Source organism: Eurosta solidaginis, chromosome 5 (genome assembly GCF_040869045.1).
Source record: "Eurosta solidaginis isolate ZX-2024a chromosome 5, ASM4086904v1, whole genome shotgun sequence".
Lineage (NCBI taxonomy): Eukaryota > Metazoa > Arthropoda > Insecta > Diptera > Tephritidae > Eurosta > Eurosta solidaginis.
This window is the reverse complement of record NC_090323.1, coordinates 201,533,908-201,547,946: the sequence shown is the minus strand read 5'-3', so window position 1 is coordinate 201,547,946 and position 14,039 is coordinate 201,533,908. Positions and strand designations below refer to the sequence as shown.

At 38.3% G+C, this 14,039-nt stretch overlaps 1 long non-coding RNA gene across 1 annotated transcript; it reads right to left on the bottom strand.

The window, feature by feature from the left end:
• Window positions 1-6,926: 6,926 nt before the first annotated feature.
• On the bottom strand, window positions 6,927-7,753 carry LOC137254508 (uncharacterized). The gene is made up of 2 exons (XR_010954013.1): window positions 7,420-7,753; window positions 6,927-7,361 (listed from the first exon to the last, which is right to left on the bottom strand). It is a non-coding gene; the product is annotated as an uncharacterized lncRNA (long non-coding RNA).
• Between the last annotated feature and the right edge of the window lie 6,286 nt (window positions 7,754-14,039).

The following is a 14,039-nucleotide window of genomic DNA, read 5'->3' as shown; positions in this document are numbered from 1 at the left end:
CCACTCTGCTGGAAGGACCAGGTGGAAAACGATTTAAAGTCCCTTGGTGTGACCAATTGACCAATTGGCGCCAGTTGGCAGAGAGAAGAAGCGACTGGCGGGCCTTATTGGACGGCCATAACCGTTTAAACGGTTAAGCGCCAATTAAGTAAGTAAGTAAGAATCAACTTCGCCACGTATGGCGATGATGAAAGACCAAAACAAGGGAAAAGAGGCGTCTACAATCAACAGGCGCGAAGGCTAAAAACAATACATGGAATATTTTTATTCAAAAATGTATGTTAATTTCCGCCGAGGTAGTTTGGTTGATACCAGAATATATTTTTTCGAATGTTACAAACATAGAGGGGTAGTTCCAAATCTTATCCGCCACTGCCCCCATTTGACTGTGTTTTGGCATTCCCTTTTGAAAGAGCGCTACCCATGGTGGAATCACCAGGTGAAATAAATAAAAAAAGACAGAAGATGTGCGCTATCTGAAACGGAAGAGGATGTATTTTCGCGGATCAGAAGAGGGTAAAATTCTTACCCGCTTTGAAAAAATAGGAGTAGAAAAATAAATACCTTCCAACGAGAGCCATTCCAGAAACTGCTTTGTTCAAAAACCGGACATAAAAGAAAGATGTGTTAATCATATATAGTATGTACATCAGTTATTTAGTTATGTATTTTCGTGAACTTAAATGGGGTTCGGGTTCGCTGAAAAGTTTTACAGTCAAATTTGGAAGTGATCGTTATGTACTCTTAAATGTGTTTTCATCCGCTAAAAATTCATTAAAATGTTCATCCGCTTTGTTGATTTGTCGTTGAGAGTCGGAACTAAAACATATACCCTTCTAATATATAGCAAACTTAATCAGAAGATTTCCTAAAAATTCTATAGTTGAATTTATGATGTACTAGCAGGGTACCCGGCGTTGCTCGGGTTGGGCAGATACCAATCTAAATAAGATACCAATCCTTCCTGTTACTTAATGTCAAGCAATCAGTATATAAGATTTTATTGATCTTCTTCAAAATGTATCTTCCAATTTTTCTCATTCTTACCCTTTATAATTTCCTTATCTCTCTCTTCTTTTTTCTTAGATCCCTCATTCCTCTAATTTATCATTCTTTGCTTTATTTTCTCACACACAATTCATACTCAAAATCTCATAACTTAATCAAAATATTTCAGCTGCACAATTTTTCTCTGTCATCTTATATAGACAGCTATTTTTACAATGGAATGCTTAATTTTAATAAAAACTTTTATATTACTCAATGCAATCGCTTTAACTTTTTGTGAATTCAATGCTATGACCAAACAAAAGTTCTGCACTTAAGTACGTACATGGCGTATGAGTGACTTTTGCTGACATACAAAATTTGTCGCACCACCCAGTGGCGCACGTGAAATTGAAAAAAAAATTTTTTTAATATAAAATTCTTAGTTCTGAAATATGAAAAACCTTTGTCTTGAAGGTTGGGAAATACGTTTCCATAGAGAACACTCACACACACACACAGAATTTTATTTTTATATATATAGAAGATTACTAATGTTACCTTTGTTATTCCTCTTATCTTAGTGGTCTGATTTTTAGGGCAAAACAGCAACAATGAGTTAATTTTTTTTGTATATTTAGAATACCATTGTTTTAGTGAATTATTTTCATAAATAAGGTACAATACGACAATTTTGGTGTTCTTGTAGGAATGGGAAAAGCATTATTCAAAAGTCTTCAGTAGTACTGTACAGGGGAACATCCTTGATTGAATATGACGTGAATGCAAATAATTTGTTTTAACAAAGACCTGTTTAAATTTTTTTGGGAACAAATTTAAAATATATAATGGAAACATCAAAAATTTTGACGTGTTAGTTTAGCATGGCCTTACTTATGGAAGCCAACACCAAAGATACCCAAATGATGAATCTCTGCAATTAAATCCAGTAAAGGTCCATCGATATTCACCTCATAGTTTATGTAAAAAAGTTCTAAAAGTGGCATTTTTAATCCTGAAAAATGCATTGGGGGACAACATTGGCGAACAATTTTCAGATAGCCGAATGATGGCACTGATATGCTGAAAAAAGCAGTTCCTGTAATGGCTTTCTTAGCAATGTATTTATTTTGCTAGTCCAATTTTTCCAAAGCGGGTAAAAATTGTACCCTCTTCTGATCGTCAACCGTTTCAGATAGCGCATATCTTCTGTCTTTTTTTATTTACTTCACCTGCTGATTCCACCATGCACTACCTCATACTCTACCTGACAGATTATCGAAAGGTTTCTGCCAGAATAAAGTTAGCGCCACCGAAGTGGGTGATAAAGGCCTTAAGTCACCAAAGCTGACAGTAATTTAAAAGCCGTAACGGTTACGGCGTTGCGTGGGTTAAGCGGTTTATGGATAACTATTGTCAATTTGTGTATATTTTTTGAACCAAGGCAAATGACAAAGTTGTTTTTGCAGTATATTGGTACCTATTTGTAGATTAATGCACAATTTGATATAATCACCCTTATGCCGCAGTTACCCACCGACGTGTACCGTACGTAAGGACGTTTGTCGTACGAAGCACGTTTGACCGAACTCTCAAGCCCGTAGGAATCAATGTGTGCGTCTGTGTACATGTACATAAGATATTTGTGTGTGTATTGTTTACAGATAAGCACTGTTGCCATTGACCATTTTGCATGTATGCTTATGGAAACATCAACTTTTTCCAATTTAATTTTTGATATTGTAAAAGGCCGGAATACATATTAAATAAGTATAAATAGATTACATATTTATAATCAGCACTTTTACATAATTATTTCGAATTATTTTCACAATTTTTCAAACTTTAATTAGGTGTTTTTGCATAAAATTGCAAACGGTTAAAAATTAGCGCACAAAAGTTTACTAGGCAACTCTGTCTAGTGAGAGAGCGATCAGCTGACACGTTCTTACGGAAAAAATCAAAATTGTTTTGATTTCTACGTTCCGGGCTGCGTACGTACGGGCGTTGCACGTCGGTGAGTTTTCGTTTACATTGCACACTCATAAGATAGGTCGTGTCAGCTGACACGTTTTTGGTACGTACGTTCGTGAGTAACTACCGCATTAGTGTCATTGTCATCGTCGACATCGTTTTTCAGTCGGCGTCACATCGTATCGACGTCGTCGTTACTTCGACACCAAATCGGTATTGGCTAACCCTGTAAAAATCGTTGGATCATGTGGTCCACTGGAGCACTTACCAGTATACTCCACTGTAATGCAGCAATGGACCAACTCATGTTTCTACACGAACATATTGTAAGCCGATCATTGCTCGTTTTTAACGTATGTTTATTGAACTGTGGGTACTCCATCGATTACTCTGATGTAACGCGGAGCTGGAGTATATGGTCCAGTCCTAGGACATCGCAATGTTAATTGGACCATATTTTTTGTATGAATTGTAGTTAACTTTGTAGCACTTGGGTGGTCCAAAGCGAGTACTCCATAAATGCATGCATGGAGTACTCGCGATTTTTGCAGGGAAGCTTGTTGAGACAACGACGACAATTTATCGATAAAACGAAAGGAAAATGTACCATCTCTGCCGTTTCTTGATCAGCTGTTCGATTTTTTTTACAATTTCTGTATCTTTTTACGCGAATTGAGATTTGTTTAAATATTTCATTTCGACAATACACGAATAATAGATGTGGAAAGCAAAATAAAGAAAAGATTAACGTTGGAAGGTCTTCGAATCCAACAGCAGATAAATAATGCAATGAACTACAAAGAGGATGTAGATAATATCAGCTGTGCATACAAATGTGTAATAACCAACAATTGACGAACAGCTGGGATAGAGTGTAGATGGTTTTTAAATGTAAAAATTTTGTTTATGTGTATATATTTTTGTAAAAATGTGTAGTTAATTTGCAGTCTACAATTTATGTTATGGTATGTATGTACTATAATTTAGAAAAATATTTTCTAATTATGTTTTCTTGTCGAAATAAATACATAGTCTCTCTGAAGAAGACACAATAACGTGTCGAAACGCGTCGGAGAAAAAAAGAAAAACTAATGTTTTTGCTTTAAATTGAACTCAAAAATTCCCTTGGTCTAAAAAATACAATAATTTCATTTCAAGATTTTACAAAAATGTTTTATTATGACAGTAGTGCGAGCTCTACTGACGAAAATAATAAAGAGGATTAAACTCAATACAAAAAATATCAGAAATAACTCCCGATTTCTCCTAGCCCAGCTACAGGAACCCCGAATTGTTACGCACTCGTTATTTTTATTTTGAATATCTAAAAAACAATGCATACCATGATGCATATTACATGTTTGTATATTTAATTAATTAAAAAAGAAATGTTTTACTTACAAATTTTCCTTCTTTCGGCAGTAAAAACAGCGTCGACAAAAATGACGTCATGTGAGGGCGACGACGACAGCAAAGTTGCTTAGCCAATACCAAACATGTGTCGATAGTCGTTAATAGTTATCGAAAACGCCTATGGCAATACCGAATTTAGCACGTCTTCGTCGTTCAGTGACGACGACGACAATGACAATAAGGGTGAATGTTCCATCATTAACCCTTCAAGGAGAAAATGGGACTTTATCTCTTGAACCAAGCAAGATTTTCTAAATCCTAGCTGTACATTATATTAGATACCTATACCACTGCGAACTAAACCGATTATTGTGTATATCTCTTGAACCAAGCAAAATTTACAAATTTTTTTGTTGCATCATAAGGATACCTACTTGTAGATGAAGGCACGATTTGATTAAAGGGCGAATTAATGGTGACTTATCCATAACCAGATAAAATAGCTGATCGAACCAACCTTATGGAAATCAATGTAATCGATTAATGGTGCCATACCATAATGCTAAAGCCATAACCATACCATAGCCAACCAATTTGTTTTTGGTTTTTCGCCATATCCATAACCTAACAATATTTGAGTTGGACAATTAACTAACTTTTTGTTGATTTTATTTATTGGTTTGGATACGTTTTGATTAAGACACTTCTTTTTTGTGGTATATGTTTGTAATTATTTGCGTTTTCTTCATTTTTATGTAATTTTCATTTTTAGGTTTAGGCACCAATAACTGATGGCAATTTGATATGGATAAGTAAATATGGTTATGACTATGGCGTTAGGGTTAAGGAAGTTTAATTGTCCCTTAAATACTACTCGGTTTTTCGATAACTACTGACGGTTTGTATATATCTCTTGAACAAAAGCAAACGGCAAAGTTTTTGTTTTGCAATATACATGTACTCACTTGTAGATTAATCCACAATTTAATTTAAACTTCTATCATTAACCTTTGAAGGCAAAATGGAAATTTATCGGTACACAAATGACCAGGCACCTAGATTCCTTATATCTCTTCAACCAAGCAAGATCTTTTAAAGTTGTTTTGCATTACATAGGTAGCTATTTGCAGATTAAGACACCTTTTGACTAGGCGTTACATTTGCCTTGGTTCAAGAGATATACACAAGTCGACAGCAGTTATCGACAAACCGATTAATCCACGTAGCCCCTTTACCGTTAATGGTAGAATCTTAAATCAAGTTGTGGCTCAATCTACAAGAAGTATCTACATTCTTAATGCGACAGAAAAAAGTTTGAAATTTTGCTTGGTTTGAGATACATACTCCATAATCTGTTTAGTCATCAGTAGTTGTCGATAAACCGGATATCTCGCGTAGCGCTTGAACCGTTAATGATAGAACCTTGAATAAAATTGTGTCTACATCTGCAAGAAGGTAGCTATATATTGGTGAAAAAAGTTCATAGAATCTTGCTTGGCTTAAGAAATATAGGGCGATTTAGACGCTAGGTCATTTGTGTACCGATATGTTCTCATTTTCGACTTGAAAGGTTATGCCCCTATTACCGTTTACAACTCAACTCTGGTTGAGTTGAAATTTCGCAATTTGGTATTACAGATTACAACTCAACCTGTCAAAAAAAATTTCGGTTGAGTTGTCTAGTCTTACAACTTTTTGTGGCATTGCCGTTTACAACCTTGTGTTGGTGTAGTTGTCAAAGACGTCAAAATCTTACAACTGCTTACTAGCAGTTGTCTCATGCAATTTTGCAGTTGTTTTGAAAAAATGTTACGTTTTAGAAGACGGTTCACCACTTAATTTTTAACAAAGATGTTCAAAGTTGATATCAAAAGACACGTTTCGACCTCCGATTTAAGAATCCGAAAACAAAAATTGTAATTCTTTGCGACAGCATGGCACTGCTAATACGCGTCCAAAAATATCGAGACGCGTATTAATCTCGAGAACAATAATCCGAAGGCGGAAAAGAAACATTTTATCTCTTGTCCGGAGATATTTGTAGTTGAAGTTGGCGATTTTCATGTGGTTGTTGTAATGTTGTTGTCTTTTTTCGGTTTTTGTTTAATATCTTTTGAAGGAGTTAAAATTTTTATTTTCCGCCTTCGGATTATTAATACTGATGCCAAGACGCATCGTTTAATACCTCTCTCGATATTTTTGGACACGTATTAGCAGTGTCATGCTGTCGTAAAGAATTACCACAAAAATTAAAAATTGTATTTCTAATAAAATCTAATTTCATGTGGTTGTTGTATTTTGCCAGATTTTTTGTACACAGCTATGCAGAAAGGTGTTGGACTCAACCAGAGTTATTTTTACGAATCGCGGTCAAAGGCCGCCAACGCAAAAAGATGTTCTGTGCAAAAAAAAACTGTGGAACGGGCCACATATTTGGTACCCTCTCGGGCCATTTTGTGGGTCTTTGTAAATATCTTTCAAAAGAAATAAAATTTTTAATTTCCGCTCTCGAATCCTAAAAACGGAGATGGAAACCCGTCTTTTGATACCACCTTTGATAAGAGTTAGATGGTGCACGGGCTTATAAAACGTTACCAAAAAAAAAGCAAAACATTTAAAGCCGGTAGTTAAACCTTTTTTAATCAAACAATAATCAACAATTTTGTACACATTTCTAGAAAAAACAAAGTTTAAACGAATTACATTGAATAACTTTTTGACCTTAGTTGGACGAGGCTGGCCGCAGTTCGGATGCAGCCAAAATAGGTGAAATAATTATGCGAGTCCCATTGATACTTATCACTACTCCTGGGAATCCTATTTGAGTAAAATACAGTTTTTTCTGTTTGGGTTTTAATCTACTTCGCACAAATATTCTCCTCAATAATATCTAAAACCAGTCCAACACCAAAATCATTTCCACATCATATTTGATAGCTGCCGTCAGCAAGGAATCGGAGTATGGCGCATAATTTTAAAATACGAACGCGTATGCGGAAATGGTCCTTAATTTTGTTTAGTACTGAGTAAAATGCTTCCTTTCAAATCTGCAAAATAACTTCATATGAAACTCATTATTTGTTTGTCACTTAAACATTTTCTTACTTGGTGCTTGGTAGTTCCAAGGGATTGGAATGATCACGCGAATGTTTTCCGTATTCGCGAAATGTCAATCACCAACATTTTTGTCATTATAAAATAGATTTCATATAATATTAATAAAAAAATCACATTTGAAAATGCTTAAATTTCTGCCACAAATTGATCAGCTGTTTATTTATCTGTCAAATCATCACTTTCTGAAGTTGGCAACTCAATTCAATTTCAACTGAAATAAGTTGTAATTCGTAATACCAAACAGGAGTTGAGTTGTCTTAAAGTTGAGTTGTTTTAATTACAACCCAACTAAGTTGAGTTGTAAACGGTAATAGGGGCATTAATGATGGAACTTTATATCAAATTGTGGATTAATCTAGAAGTGGGTACCTATGTATTGCAAAAAAAAACTTTTGCCTTTTGGCTTGGTTCAAAAGATATACATAAATTGACAGTAGTTATCGAAAAACAGATTAGCCCACGTGGCGCCATTACATTTTGGTGACTGTCAAAGCGTATCGCAAAGGGGTCAAAGCTCAGATAAAAGCTCAAAAATATTTCAGTTATAAGTTTACCTGTGGGACACGTCTTCGATCATACTATAGTCCATTTTCGGTATTGAAAAAACATTTTTTGAGATACTCATAGCTAAATCTTAACTTTGCCCCCTCCTGTGCGTCATACCTTAGAAGTCTACAGTGGGAACCAAACTTTTTACTATATATGTATTTGACTTTGGTATCACCGTTTGTGCTCTGCTCTGGCCTTACCACATGTGACGAATCAATAATAGTATTAAACACACTTTTGACTCCTAAAAAGTCAGGAATATCGACTTTGGTATTATGTCTTACTATGCACTGCTCCATAAGCACTAACACAGTGACGTGGCCATTATCGCAACAAGTCACGCCAAATATCACTGTTTCGGGATAACTGATGTCAAATCTTTATCCACCCGCCATCCACCGCTTATGGAACGTCCCCATCAATTCGCATAAGATGACCTAGCCAACGAACCTTTGGGTTTTATTCGATGCACTATATTCATATCTTTTTAAAGCTCTTCATTATACCTCTTTCGGTACTCGCCGTCGATATCACGGACAGTACCATCTATTTACTTTTCTCTCGAATACTCCAAGAGCCATCTCATCTTCTCTGACATCTTCCATGATACGAAGCCGTACATCAGGAAAGGTATGATGAGCGGCTTGTAGAGCGTGATTTATTGTATAGAGCGTGAAGGTATTGTCGGACATAAGTCATCTATTGAGACTTCAGTTCTTTTGCCATGTACTTCCGTGTAAATTGTCCAGTTAATACTCCAAACAGTGTACTTACAGCGTGTATAACGTGTCAGCGTGCTCCGTCTGCGACACCGAAGATCCTGGGTTCAATGCCCGGACTCGGTAACATCGAAAATTTAGAAACAAGTTTTATCAATTAGAAAAAAGTTGTCCGAGTATTTCTGCCTTGAAAAGCTTCTTAGTTCGAAGTCGGCATAAAACATACTCATGCAAATTTATATAATCATGGACCGCACCATGTACCAACTTGGTACATAGTGACACACATTTGCATTTATGTCTTCATTGATGTGAGCAAATCTAATACAATTATTTGGCTCAGAGAAATTTCAAGGGTTTTCTATCAAGCCAACAATTTACTGTAAGCTTCTGCTCCTCTGTAAATCAAACAACGCAGTTGCTTTACTTTCCATAAGTCCAGGAAATATCAGAAGTTCCAATAAATTTACTGCCCCTTCTCGTGTGATACATCTTTAGAACTTTCACTGCACGGGAAATCAATTACATAACTGGTCACCTGTTTTGTTTGAACTGTTTGTGTTTATGATCGTACAAGAAATATTTAAAGTTATAGCTGTACAAAGTAGACTGAACAGCTGCGAACTACGCCTAGTCAAAAATTGAATGCCCGGAATACGAATGAAGTTTTCTGAAATCGAATTTACTAATACCCTTCTAAAATACATCTAGAAATGGTGTTATATAATTTTTTGTCTTATAACTTTAAATGAGCAACTCTTGTATATTTGTGTGTTTGTATAGCCGAACGATCCCGGGAACGGCTCAACCGATTTAAATGAAATTTGGCACAGAGATAATGTATCACCTTCTAAGACTTTCTACCTAGGTGTTGCCACTCAGAATGTTTCACAAGGTTGCCACCTATTCGAAATTAAAAAAAATTGCATGATATATGCCGATATGTGTGTCAAACGAAAGGTATTTCACTCCGCATTACAATAGGGACATTTTCGAGTAGGGTTGCCATTTAAGGTTGCCACCTATTCGAAATAAAAAAAATTGCATGAGATATGCCGATATGGGTATCAAACGAAAGGTATTTCACTCCGCATTACAATAGTGAATTTTTTGAGTAGGGTTGCCACCTATTCGAAATTAAAATAAAATTGCATGGCTTATGTCGGTATGGGTATCAAACGAAAGGAATTTTACTCCGCATTACAACAGGGACATTTTTAAGTAGGGTTGCCACCTATTCGAAATTAAAAAAAATTGCATGAGATATGCCGATATGGGTATCAAACGAATGGTATTTCACTCCGCATTTCAATAGGGACATTTTTGAGTAGGGTTGCCACCTATTCCAAATTAAAAAAAAACATATGAGATATGCCGATATGGGTATCAAATGTAAGGTACTTCACTCCGCATTACAATAGGGACATTTTTGAGTAGGGTTGCCACCTATTTAAAATTAAAAAGAATTGCATGAGATATGCATTATGGGTATCAAACGAAACGTATTTCACACCGCATTACAATAGGGAAATTTTTGAGTAGGGTTTCCACCTATTCGAAATTAAAAAAATTGCATGAGATATGCCTTATGGGTATCAAACGAATGGTATTTCACACCGTATTACAATAGGGAAATTTTTGAGTAGGGTTGCCATTTAGGGTTGCCACCTATTCCAAATTAAAAAAAAAACATATGAGATATGCCGATATGGGTATAAAACGAAAGGTATTTCACACCGCATTACAATAGGGACATTTTTGAGTAGGGTTGTCATTTAGGGTTGCCACCTATTCCAAATTAAAAAAAAAAACGTATGAGATATGCCGATATGGGTATCAAACGAAAGGTATTTCACTCCGCATTACAATAGGGACATTTTTGAGTAGGGTTGCCACGTATTCGAAATTAAAAAAAAATTGCATGAGGTATGCCCATATGGGTATCAAACAAAAGGCATTTCACTCCGGATTACATAGGGACATTTTTGAGTAGGGTTGCCATTTAGGGTTGCACCTATTCGAAATTAAAAAAAATTGCATGAGATATGCCGATATGGGTATCAAACGAAAGGTATCTCACTCCGCATTACAATAGGGACATTTATGAGTAGGGTTGCCATTTAGGGTTGGGGTAGTTAGACGAAATAGTACTCTATTTACTCGTATTCTATTAAAGCTTTAAAGGAGAACATTAAAGTTAAAAATCTTCGTAAAAAAATCTTACACATGATTCGACTTAATTTTCTTAATTTCACACTCGCTAATAAAATTGAAATGCAATATCAAGACACCGTGGCAAATTCTAGCAAAATATATTTAAATACATATTTTTGCCAAATATGAAATGAATAATTGCAATTTCTCACAGATATCTCACCGTGGTAATTTGCTACCGTTGAACACTAGAGGCATATCCCTGCAAAAATCGTTGGATCATGTGGTCCACTGGAGTACTTACCATGTTGTTGTTGTTGTTGTTGTAGCAATGCTCGCCCCACCTAATAGCCGCGACCGATCACAAATTGTCATCAATATCCTCTAACGGGAGTCCAAGGAAACTTGCCGTTTCAACAGGGGTGGACCATAAGGAAATGGGTGTTAGAGGCGTTGGTTCCACATTACAATTAAAGAGATGGTTGGTGTCATGTGGGGACACATTGCAAGCAGGGCATACATTTTGTATGTCGGGGTTGATTCTGGATAGGTAAGAGTTTAACCTGTTACAGTATCCAGAACGAAGTTGAGCAAGAGTGACACGCGTTTCCCTGGGGAGTATGCGTTCCTCTTCTGCGAGTTCTGAATATTTTTCTTCAAGTACTGGATTCACCGGGAAATTCTCGACATAAAGGTCCGACGCCTGTCTATGGAGTTCACCAAGGACCTGCTTGTGTTTTTCCGCTTCATACGGCTGGGTTCTCAGGTGCCGTATTTCCTCAAAATGCTTACGGAGATGACTCCTTAGGCCCCTAGCCGGTGCTGGTTCGTCAATCAGATGTCTGTTGGGATGCCCAGGTTTCTGGGTATTCAACAGAAACTGTTTGGTCAGCATCTCATTTCTCTCCCTGATGGGGAGTATTCTCGCCTCATTATGCAGATGGTGTTCTGGGGACATAAGAAGACAGCCCGTGGCGATTCTGAGAGCAGTATTTTGGCAGGCCTGTAGTTTCTTCCAGTGGGTGGTTTTTAGGCTTGGCGACCATATGGGTGACGCGTAGCACGTAATCGGCTGGCTAATGTTCAATATGGTCGACATTTGGGGCGTCCATGTTGTAAATAAGGTCGCGGAAGATTTAGTCGGTGACAATGCCAGGTTTCGCGAGGCGAAAAAACTGGAGAGATCAGGGAGATAGCCGTTTATTTTATTGCATAGCTCATCGATCTTTGGGCCTGGGCCTGTGGCCATTATTGTGCAGTCATCGGCGTAGGAAACGATTGTGACTCCTTCCGGTGGTGAAGGTAGCTTAGATATGTAGAAATTAAACAAAATCGGGGATAGGACACCACCCTGTGGCACCCCTTGTTTAATTCTCCTTTGTTTTGATGTTTCGTTTCTGAATTGCACCGATGCCTGCCGACCACCCAGATAATTTGCGGTCCACCTTTTAAGACATGGGGGAAGGGTAGACCCTTCCAGGTCTTGCAGTAACGAGCCATGGTTGACCGTATCAAAAGCTTTTGATAGGTCTAACGCTACGAGTACTGTTCTATGGTGGGGATATTGATTCAAACCGCAATTTATCTGGGTGCTAATGACATTTAGCGCGGAGGTAGTGCTATGGAGTTTTCTGAAGCCATGCTGATGAGGGGCTAGCTGCAAATGTGCTTGGAAATAAGGGAGCAAAATGGCTTCAAGCGTCTTTGCCACTGGCGAAAGGAGAGATATCGGACGATATGACTCACCTACGTTAGCTGGTTTCCCAGGCTTTAGTAGCGGGACCACCTTGGCCATTTTCCATTTCTCGGGTATGACAAAGGTGGAAAGAGACAGGTTGAAGACATGCGCTAAATATTTGAAACCCTCTTTCCCTAGGTTTTTAAGCATCGGCATGGCTATGCCGTCTGGGCCCACTGCTTTGGATGGTTTAGCGCGACCAATGGCGTCCTCAACCTCTCTAGCGGTGATGGTAATTGGTGACGCGCTGAGTTTGTGTTTATGTGCGTGTCTATTGGCTCTCCGTCTATCTTTGTCGACCGTAGGATGCATTATATATTGTCGGCAGAAAGCGCTCGCGCATTTTTTCGCATCCGACAGCACCTTATCGCCGAAGGCGATGGAAACTTTGTCTTTGTGCTTAGTCGGATTCGATAGGGACTTTACGGTGGACCAAAGTTTACCTACACCGGTAGAGAGGTTACAACCTCTTAGGTGCTCTTCCCATTTCGCCGCTTGTGTTCGTCCACAAGCAATCTGATGCGTTGGTTTATATCCCTTATTTGGGGGTCGCCTGGATCAAGCTGTCTTATAAGGTCGCGTTCCCTCGCTAAGCTCGCGGCCTCCGCCGGGAAGTGGGACCGGATTTCGGGAATTCTCCCGGCGGGAATGAAATGTGCCGAGGCGGATTCAATGACCTTACGGAAGGCACGCTCCCCTTGGCGGGCATCAGTCGGGATAGGGAGGGCAGCAAAGCTGCTGTCTGTTGCAGATTTATATTCTTCCCACTTTCCTTTTTTGAAGTTTATGAAAGTGCGTTTTTCGGTGACGATGAAGTCGGCGGTACGCTCGAACGAAATAAGTATGGGCAGGTGGTCGGATGCCAATGTTACCATCGGCTGCCAGTTGACGCAGTTTACGAGTTCTGCGCTCACGATTGAGATATCTGGCGAGCTATGACAGCTTCCTACCATACGTGTGGGGGCGTCTCCGTTTATAGTGCAGAACGTCGTTTCGTCTATTTGATCCGCCAACATCTCACCCCTACTGTCCGCCCGCAAGTTTGAATGCCATAGGTCGTGATGGGCATTGAAATCGCCTAAGATAATGCGATTGTTGCCAGTGGGTAAGGCCTCGATATTAGGGCGGTATCCACTGGGGCAACAGGTGACAGGAGGGATGTAGATGTTGATGATTTCTAGATTTGCATCGCCTGACCGGACAGATAGGCCTTGACGTTCTAAGACATTGTCACTGCGGTCGATGCCAGGATCAAATATATGATATTGCCCAGAGTGGTGTATAATAAACGCGAGGCCGCTTCCATTTCCGCTCTCGCGGTCTTTCCTGTGGACATTATAACCAGAGCAGGTCTGCAATGCAGATCTTGCTGTGAGTTTAGTCTCTTGAATCGCAGCAATGCGGATGTTGTGCCGCTTCATGAAATCGACTATCTCCGTAATCTTCCC